The sequence below is a fragment of the Canis lupus genome, chromosome 4, assembly GCF_003254725.2.
Source record: "Canis lupus dingo isolate Sandy chromosome 4, ASM325472v2, whole genome shotgun sequence".
NCBI lineage: Eukaryota > Metazoa > Chordata > Mammalia > Carnivora > Canidae > Canis > Canis lupus.
In genome coordinates this window covers 50,917,535-50,927,344 of record NC_064246.1, presented here as the reverse complement: position 1 = coordinate 50,927,344, position 9,810 = coordinate 50,917,535, and the positions used below count along the sequence as shown (strand labels likewise).

Below are 9,810 nucleotides of genomic sequence, written 5' to 3'. Positions count from 1 at the left end.
TCCCTTTCCTCCTCTCTTTTTGTGAATGCCTCATTATGGCTATTATTAAGCTGACTTTCCTCCAAAGAAGACCACTCCTGGGTACAGTGGCAGGCCAGCCAGCCACCCAGAGATGCTCGAGGCCAGAAGGAGGCAGCGCCTTTCCCCTGGGCCCCGACCCATGGGGGGGCCTTCGCAGGCCAGGCTGCAGAGTGTCACCAGAGGGCGCCCCAGGTCAGGGCATCTGTGGCAGCCAGAGGCCTGGGGCCAGAGAGGAGGGTTTGCTGGCCTTAGCCTGTGTCCTACCTGCTGGGGTCTCTCTTTCTCTCTCTATCCCTACCTAGCTTCATCCTTCACCGAAGCTTGTCTCCCTCCATCCGTAAACCCACTCTGAACCCTGCTCTATAAGCCCTAGCACCAGACCCCAGTGTGGGACTGCTGGAGATTCAGGCTTTCCTGTAAGAAGTGGAACTTGACACAGTCTTCTCCGTGGAGGGGGGCCACATGCTCACCTGCCCTACCCCAGCCAGATCCTCTCTGAGCCCCTCACTGCCCAAAGGGGAAGCCGAGACCATGAAACACAGTGCTAAGTCTAGGATCAAATCCTGACTGTGATTTAAGGGCTGGACCTCTTTGGGCAGCTTCCCTAAGCCTTCTGAACTCAGGCTGCAGAAGTGCCAGCTCAGCGCTCTGCCTGGAGCGCTTGCTTACAGCCCCTTGTCCAGCTGAGGCTGCAGCCCTGAGCCCAGAATCTTCCGATTAACCCTTTGGCCCCAGGTACACAGGTGGCCGAGGCCACTGGGAACAGACGTGCTGCCTTGTCTTGGGGAGAGGTCTGGGTCACCAGCTGATGTCATAGGGCCTTCCCCAGGGCCTGCTTGTGTTTTCCTGCCCTGAGCTTCCCTGGGGCCACTCCACCCTTCCTCCCGGCCTGGCTGCACCTGACATCCCTTCATACCCAGCCCAGAGATGGAGCTGGGGGTTGGGGGAGGCAGGAAGGTGCTCTCAAACATGCTGGGGGAATATGAACCCTCACAGGGGATGATTGGCCAGCTCTGCTACTTCAGGGGACTTCATCCGACAGATGTAATCTTACAGATGTGAAACAAAACAATGCACAGTTTCCGCTGCAGCTCTATTACACTGAAAGGTTGGAAGTAACCTAAAAGCTGCATCAGTAGGTGATTGGTCCAATACACTGTGATGGAGCCACAGAATGAAATACCAGGCAGCTGGAATCAAGAAGGAGGACCTGTTTGGCACCAACATGGAACATTCTTCAGGTTATATAAATTTAAAAATCGAAGTGTGACAGGCAGGGGGGATATATAAACACATACAAATGTATACATATTTGTGTCTATATGCATCATATTGCTCTGAAGGCAAGTGTTCTGTTGCCTGGGCAGGGCATGGGGATCAGAATGGCAGAGGGGTCAAGGGATGAGGGGGAGATTTTCTTTGTAGCCCTTTCCTTACTCTTGATTATTGAAACATTGGCATGTAATACCTACTCCAAATATTATTTTTATTTATTCTTTTTTTTTTTTTAATTTTTATTCATTTATGATAGTCACAGAGAGAGAGAGAGAGGTGCAGAGACACAGACAGAGGGAGAAGCAGGCTCCATGCACCGGGAGCCCGACGTGGGATTCGATCCCGGGTCTCCAGGATCGCGCCCTGGGCCAAAGGCAGGCGCCAAACCGCTGCGCCACCCAGGGATCCCTATTTTTATTTATTCATTCGTTTATTTTAAGTAGGCTCCACGCCCAATGTGGGGCTTGAGCTCATGACCCTGAGATCAAGAGCCACTTGCTTTACGGCATGAACGAGCAAGGAGCCCCAATTTTTAAAGCTCTCCTTAATGAAAAGGAAATGGTGGTCAAAGAAAAATGATATACCTTCTCTCCTTTCCATCCCCCTGTTCTTCACTCCCATTGGCTCTTTATAAGGTGTGACTGTGGGACGTCTCTGAGCATCCTTTCCCTTCCCTGTAAAAAGACCCACTGAGTCCTTGCTTCAGAGCTCATTGTGGCAACTGAGATTCCACAGAGGACTCATAGTGGTAGCACAAGGGAGTACGCAATCCACCTCTTTTCCTCCCTGCTTCCTGTCCCATGGTCATATATTCTTTACTGGGAAATATGCTTTGAAAGAGAAGCCAAGGTTCAAGGCCACCCTGCGAGCAGCCTTGAGCTTGGGCTTCCCACTGACTCTGAAATCCTGTCTTGAGGTTTACAGCCCCCAGGGCAGGGCTAGGATAGGGTGGGGATCTTGGAGTAATTGGTTCCACAGGTAGAAATCCCCAGGATCTCAGGAAATCAAAACAATGTAGAGGGTGTCCTTTCCACTGCTAGCAGTGTGGCTTTAGTGGGGTTCTGGTAAAGGCTGAGGCTTTTGCCTGGCTTGGGACCCACACATCCTCCCAGGCAAGGACAAAATCCTAGTAATGATCAGATTGTTACCTTGGCCAGAATTTGCAAGCTCAGCGTATCTACCCAGGAAGGCCAGAGCTAGGGCAGGTCAACTCTATCAGCTTTTCCTGCTGTGCATGCACACATACTGCAGCCGCTAGCTCCAGTGGACACTTGCACCTGTACACATGTACACCTCTCCTGTGTGTGCATGCACATCCCTCCACACAAACCCACCTGCATGTACATATATGCACATAAACGGACATGCAGTGTACATGTGTCAGGTGTTAACTGACAGGCACACGCACACACACGCACACTCTTAAAGTCCACAGACAAAAATGCACACACTTAGATACACCCCCCCTCATGTTCAATACATACTCCTGTTGTAGATCATTTCCAGAGATGGCTGCCGTGGATTCCTTTCTTCTCTGCATGTGCATGCTTTTCCACCTCAGCAGGTGGAAAAGCACCACCTTTTATCTCCCTCCTCTTGAATATTTGTGGTAGAAGTAACATTCTGAGATTTCTAAATCCAGACTTTAAGAGGACTGGCAGCCATTTGCTTCCTCCTTGGAAGTTCAGCCTTCCTGAGGCCACCATGCTATGAGGAAGCCCAAACTAGTCATGTGAGGAGGGAGAGGAGCTGTGCAGAGAAGCACTGTGTCAAACATGGGAGGGAAGCCTGGGCCCTCCAGCTCAGCCTAGCGACTAGCGGAATACAGCTGAGCTATCTGAGAGACCATAGATGATGCCGTGTGGAGATGAGCACTCAGGCATGCCCAAATTCCTGACTCACAGAATCATGAGAACTGAGAAAGTTTTTGTTGTTTTAAGCCACTATGTTTTGGAATGGTTTGTTATGGAACAATATGTAATTAAAACACCCATACCTATCATATACTCACCTATGTTCACACACACACAAACTCACGTACACTTATAGACATGCTTGCATACACACACCTTTGTACTAGACACTGTTGACTGTCTACCCAACATGCATTTCCATTTGTCTTCTTCTTTTTTTTTAACATTGTTTTTTTATTTTTTAACGTAATCGCTACACCCAACATGGGACTCAAACTCACTCCCTGGAAATGAAGAGTCTAGTAACTGAGCCAGCCAGGTGCCCCACCCCTTAATCGTCCTGACAGAAATCTGTCAAATGACTGCCATTCCTCTAAGCAGTCTTGTACTTTATTTTTTTTAAGATTTTATTAATTTATTCATGAGAGACAGACAGAGAGGCAGAGACATAGGCAGAGAGAGAAGCAGGCTCCATGAAGGAAGCCCCATGCGGGACTCCATCCCAGGACTCCGGGATCACACCCTGAGCCAAAGGCAGATGCTCAACTGCTGAGCCACCCAGGCATCCTAAGCTTTGTGCTTTAAAAAGCTAATTCCATCCTCAGCTCCAGGAGGGGGCTCCTGATTAGTTTAAGTGGAACTTGGTGGTCTTGGGCCTCTTAACAGAGATTGGGTTAGCTTTGACCATGTGACCATGTTCTCACCAATGAGACATGGGGAGAAGTAGGATTGGGGCTCCTTGGAAAAAATTCCTCCTTCTTAGGAAAGTCACCCCAAAAACAAAGATGCATTTATTTGTTAACAGATTCTTCATGTCTGTATGTGGGATTTGGAAATGCTGCAGACACTTTGTGACCAGAAGGATACAGAATCAAACATAGTAGAGAGGTGGAAAGAATAGGTTCTTAAAGAACTCTCGATCAATGCAATCTGTCCACTAGAGAGTCCTTTCCTCCTTGTGTCGGAACTCCAGTTATGTGAGATAATAACTCTATTGTTTGAGGGTTTTTATTTTCCTTGCTTTGTTTGTTTTTATTTGTAGTCTAGGCATCCAACTAATTTCTCCCTTCCCTTCAGTAAATAAACACTTCTCCATGCCCATATGGAAACAGTTCCAGAGCCACTCACAGAAAACCACAGCTGAGCACCTGTGTACTGTGCTTTGTATGTATGCACAAGTACATAACACTCCACATGTATACACACCTATGCTCAGGGAAAGCACACATCCTCCTACACACATAGCTACAGGGGCACTGATATGTGTATATATACACTTTCTCACAGATGCATGCAATTCCTATTATTCCTATTCACAGACATAAAGAAACCTGGGCAATGCGCATTTTTGTACAGAGGCACGGAGCCACACATACTGGTCACACTGATATTAACATGAATTTGCCCCATTCCTTCCCATGTATGAATAGCCACGGTGAACATACCCACAGCTGAAGGGGTCTGCTTGGCTGTGAGGGTGGCTTGGGTGTGCACAGCAGCTCCATGGTCATGGAGACTGAACTAAACACAGCACTAAGGAAGGCTGGGATGAGTCTGTTTCCACCTCACATGGGAAAGAAAACCTTTCCACCACCCACCCAGCACTTTTGTCCCTACTGACACAAAACCTACTTGGCTCTCCAAGGAGCTCTCTTTATTTTACTTCCTAGGCAAACAACTGAGTTAGGTATCGCACAAAAATGAGTTCTCACTATTTCTGCCACTGGGCATTGTAGAGAGAGAGGAAAGTATGTGTAAAGGCAAGGTGGTGCAAAATAACATAGTGTGTGTGTGTGTGTGTGTGTGTGTGTGTGGGTCCAAGTGATAATGAGTTTGTGGCAGAGAGTGAGGGCATAACAGAAAATGAGGCTGGGGAGTTGGGTGAGGATCTCATCAGGCTTCTGGGTTTACCTTTAAACTCCCATGGCCCACCCACTCACCCTGACCCCTGGTGCCCTGTGACTTTGCACTCAGACCTTCGTCTTCCATCCATTGCTCTTTTTGTGCCATTGATATGCACAATGATTAACAAGATGTTGTGGAAGATAAGATAGCTCAGTGGTTGAGCGCCTGCGCGCCTGCCTAAGGCTCAGGGTGTGGTGTGATCCCGGAGTCCCGGGATTGAGTCCTGCATCGGGCTCCCTGCATGGAGCCTGCTTCTCCCTCTGCCTGTGTCTCTGCCTCTCTCTGTGTCTCTCATGAATAAATAAATAAAATCTTTTTTAAAAAAGTATATTTCCTTTCTGGCTTGTGTATGAGGTGATTTGGGTTATATTCTCTCAATTTCCCTTCTTTGGTATCTTCTCATAACCTAGAGCAGTTACCAAGAATATTCTAGAGTTAGCTTTTATTCTTTGACAATGTAAATTCATCTTTTCAGAAATTTCATGTTCCTAAGTTTAATAAGAAGCCATTTGCTGGGGTGCCTGGGTGGCTCAGTTAGTTAAGCATCTGCCTTCAGCTCAGATCATGATCCCGGAGTCCTGGGATCGAGTCCCGCACAGGGCTCTCTGCTCAGTGGGCAGTCTGCTTCTCCCTCTGCCCTCACCCTGCTGTGCTCTCTCTCTCTCAAAAAGAAAGAAAGCAATTTCCAGGGGTATCTGGCTGGCCCAGTCAGTGGAGTGTGTGACTCTTGTTCTTGGGGTTGTGAATGCAGGCCCCACGTTGAGGGAAGAGATGATTTAAAAATAAAAGCTTAAAAAAAAACCAAGCAATTTCCCAAATATTTCATATACATATAGTATATACAAGTCCATAGAGTAGAATCCTGTTATGAATAAAATGTTCGTACGTGTGTTGATACGTGCATACCATAAGGTCTGAAAGGATATATATATACCAACTGTTAACCAATAGTTGTATCTGAGTGATAGGGTTACAGATGATCCTTATGTTCTTTAGACTTTTCTGCATGTTTCTGAATTTTATGCAAATAGCATGGGTTACTTTTGTCTCCAGAAGAAAATGATTTCAAAAAAAAGTGTAATCTACATTTTAGCTAAAAGTATACAGCCGATTGTGAGAAACGGCGAGAAAATTAGAGGGAGAAGCGGGAAGAAAAACGAATCAGCTTGTGCGTGAATCTTCTGGGTGTCTTCAGGGGGCCGCCCAGCTCTTATCAAGGGAGCCTTGCAGCCCATCATCTGAACCCAGGTAAAAGGGTCACAGACACAGCTCCAACCTCAAGGGACGTCTGATGGAGGGGGGAATAGGTGTCACGTGTGCATGAGAAGCGTGCCAGGTGCTAAATGAGAGGTAAACTGGAGAGAGAACTCACCCAGGGGTCTGGAGATTCCGATTCTGTTGCCACTCTGGCACCTGGTGGCCTTGGGCAAGTGGCTTCACCTCTGTGAACTTCAATCTTCTTATCTGTCAGAGGAGTTTAATGACAATAACCGGGATGCTGTGATGTTCAGATAAGATAGCTTATCTGTAATCACTTTATGAACTCTGAGGTGCGTCATAGGTCACCTTCCCAACGTGCAACAGCGCCTCCGAAGCAAAGGAATCCGTCCCTGTGGTGCCCATTCAGATCCAGGCAGTAGGCAAGTGCACCGTTGAGGGGCGGGGCCAGCTTTGGAGGGGCCCTAAAAATCCCACCATGCAGGCTGCAGCCCGCACAGCTCTGACATTACAGAATATAAAGTCAGGGAGGACACTCTTGCCTCAGCTCAAAGACCTGCACAGCCGGTTCTCTGTAGAGCTGTACACCCCAAAGGAGAAAAAAAAAAAAAAATTAGGAGTAGCCATTTCCTGGCCTTCTCTGAATGTCCAATCCTTTCCATAATTTAACTGCCTGCTCTGGATAATTACTTTTCTCTTGCTTATGAGCTTAGAGCAATAGTGGTTCCCAATAACTGGAGACTTAATAAGGCTAAATTATAATGAGTGTCCTGCGGAATTACATACTGCATTAACACCAAATGAGTTCATTAGAAATTCATTAGGAGTGATTCCTGTGACTGCCACAGGAATTAATCACAGTTAGCCAGAGGCAGGAGAGTGGGGGATGAATAATTGCACAGGGAACTGGATGAAGACCTTTTGGCACCTGACTTTGGCCCGAAGCAGTATCTTCTGAGGGTCATGGGCTGCTTTGGTTGTGAGTGTGGAGGTGAGTTTGCCTGGATGTTGTTGGATCTACCTCCTACACTTCCTCCTCCTTCCTGGCTAGAGCCCCAAGTCAGGATTAGACCAGTGGAGGTGGGGTGAGCAATCTTCTTTTCCAGTCTTAGGTAGCTAAGAAATCGGAGAGAGGACCTGTAGGTCTTGTAAGAACATACATTCCCCTTTCCTGTAAGAGCAGGTGCCATCCCCTTTCTGAGTACCTTAGCGCATGGTGTTATCCCATCCTCCCAGGAGGTGGGTTGACTTGTTAGCCCCATTCTGCCGATGTGGAAACCCAAGCACAGAAATTTAGTCACCTGCCCAAATGATACAGCCAGTAGTTAGCCAAGCTGGGAATTTTGAGTCTTTCAATTAGCAATAATCACTCCTGAGATAAACCTCATTGGCTATGATGCTACCACTGCACAGAGCTTGTGAATTTGAGTCTTAAGTGGAGTGTTGTAAGGATGGAGGTTGGTCGAAGGTGATTCACTGGTCTTTCCTTCTTGCTCCCTGGCGCTATGTGGCATCTTGAGGTGTCTGGTGGTTTAGCTTTTCTATCCTTTCTACGAGCTGCCCATGCCCTCCCAAGAAATTCCCTTTTTGTTTATCACTAAGAATCAGTGTCTGTTACATCCGGAAAAGCCCCGACTGAGGCAACCAACAAGTACTGGTAACCGTTCGTACTACAAGGCCACCCTGGGTCAGCCGCTGTATGGGGCACAGAGAAGCGCACAGGGTAGACTTCCTGCCCTCCTCTGCTTCAATCTCTGGTAGAAAAGTAACAGTAACAATTCAATCCTGTGTCCTCCTATGCAGATTCTAAGCAGAAGAGAACCAAACCTGGATGGACTAGACTGGAAGGAGAAAAAGGCTTCTTGGAGGGCATGGCACGTGAGCTGGGCAGGATCCTGGGAGAGAGGTCACTGTTGTGGAGACTTTCTGGGTGTCTGCTCATCCCGCAGTACCTTCTTCAAAACTGTCCCTGTCCACCTGAGCAGTGGACACATTGGTGGGTATCTGCACTCTTGCCTATGTTTAGAGAACTCCCCACAGCACGGGTTCTGGTGGAAGGTGGGGTCCACTTCCCAGTATGAAGCAGCAAAGGCCAGATGGGCCTCATGTTCTCATCATCCAGTGGCAATGAGGTGCCTGCTTATGACTTCAGCTCAACCAATCAGACATTCCCACTGGGACATTTCCTCTGCAGCTGGTGATACAAAGAAGCAGGGACAAGAGAATCCATTCTGGTATCTGTTGGGAGTGGGAAGGAGTTAGGGGGACATACCCACTGCCCAGGGGAATGTTGGCTACAATGCCAGTGAGCCGTCTCACCATTGATAGGGATGCAAACTGCCCAGTCCAGCTTTTGGGGGTACTGGCAACAACATCCCAACAAAACCACTTCTTTTTTTGAAATATTTTATTTATTCATTCATTAGAGACACACAGAGAGAGAGATAGAGGCAGAGACACAGGCAGAGGGAGAAGCAGGCTCCATGCAGGGAGCCCAACGTGGGACTCGATCCCAGGACTCCAGGATCAGACCCTGGGCTGAAGGCAGGCACTCAGCCTCTGAGCCACCCAGGCGTCCCCCAACAAAACCACTTCTGTGATGCAACTGAGGCCATAGTTCTAGCTGATTACCCTCTCCTGTCCTGGCTTGTTTTCCAACTCTGAAAATTCTGTGATCTAATTTCTATCCTTCCAATAAATTTCTTTTCTGCTCACATCTGTTTCCATTGCTTGCAATAAAGACCCCTGCCTCCCTGCCCACAGATGATGGGGTGGGGTGGGGTGGGAGAGGCAGACACCTGACTCACGATAGACCAATCAGATTCTCTCTCCCCACTCAGCAGCGTCTGTTGGTTGCTCTGAAAGCCCCCGGGTGTGTGTGCACGTGGACAGCAGAGAAAGGACAGCAGGAAGCAAGAATCAAGTAGACACAGAGAGAGAAGCTGCACATGACAGCAGAGAAGCTGATTCCTGATGCTCTCCAGTTCCTGGTCCTAGGTCCTCATGACACCCAACTCCATTTCCACCCCTTGGGTTCCCTAAGTTGGCCCTGCATCCTTACATTAGATTGAACCATGTGGAATTGTTGTTTTAAGAAGTCTAGAAGATCAAATATTAACAAGTATGTATAGTTTATTTTAACCTAAAGAGGCCAAGCCTCTCTCAAGTGGGTTTCTTTACTTGTAATCTGAAGGGCTGTGCCTACAACAGTCAGACATTCCATCAGCTCAAAAAGAGAGTGGAACAGAGACATGGAGCAGAAACAGAAAACAAGGGTTTTCCTTGTCTGGCAAATACTGTCTCCAGGGAGGAGGCTGCCCTGCAGACCAAAGGCTACAGGACTTCCCATCACATCTCTGTGAGGTCTGTCTCTGAGGTCACTCTTCCTGTACGGTTGTATGACCTATGAACACTTTTTTTTTTAGATTTAAAAAAATTTTAATTTATTTATTTAAATATTTTATTTATTTATTCATGA

General features: G+C 47.6%; 1 non-coding gene across 1 annotated transcript; it reads right to left on the bottom strand.

Annotated features, from left to right (window-relative positions):
- Nucleotides 1-7,602: 7,602 nt before the first annotated feature.
- Nucleotides 7,603-7,749, bottom strand: LOC112652061 (U4 spliceosomal RNA). The gene has a single exon (XR_003131219.1). It is a non-coding gene; the product is annotated as a U4 spliceosomal RNA (small nuclear RNA).
- Nucleotides 7,750-9,810: the final 2,061 nt, after the last annotated feature.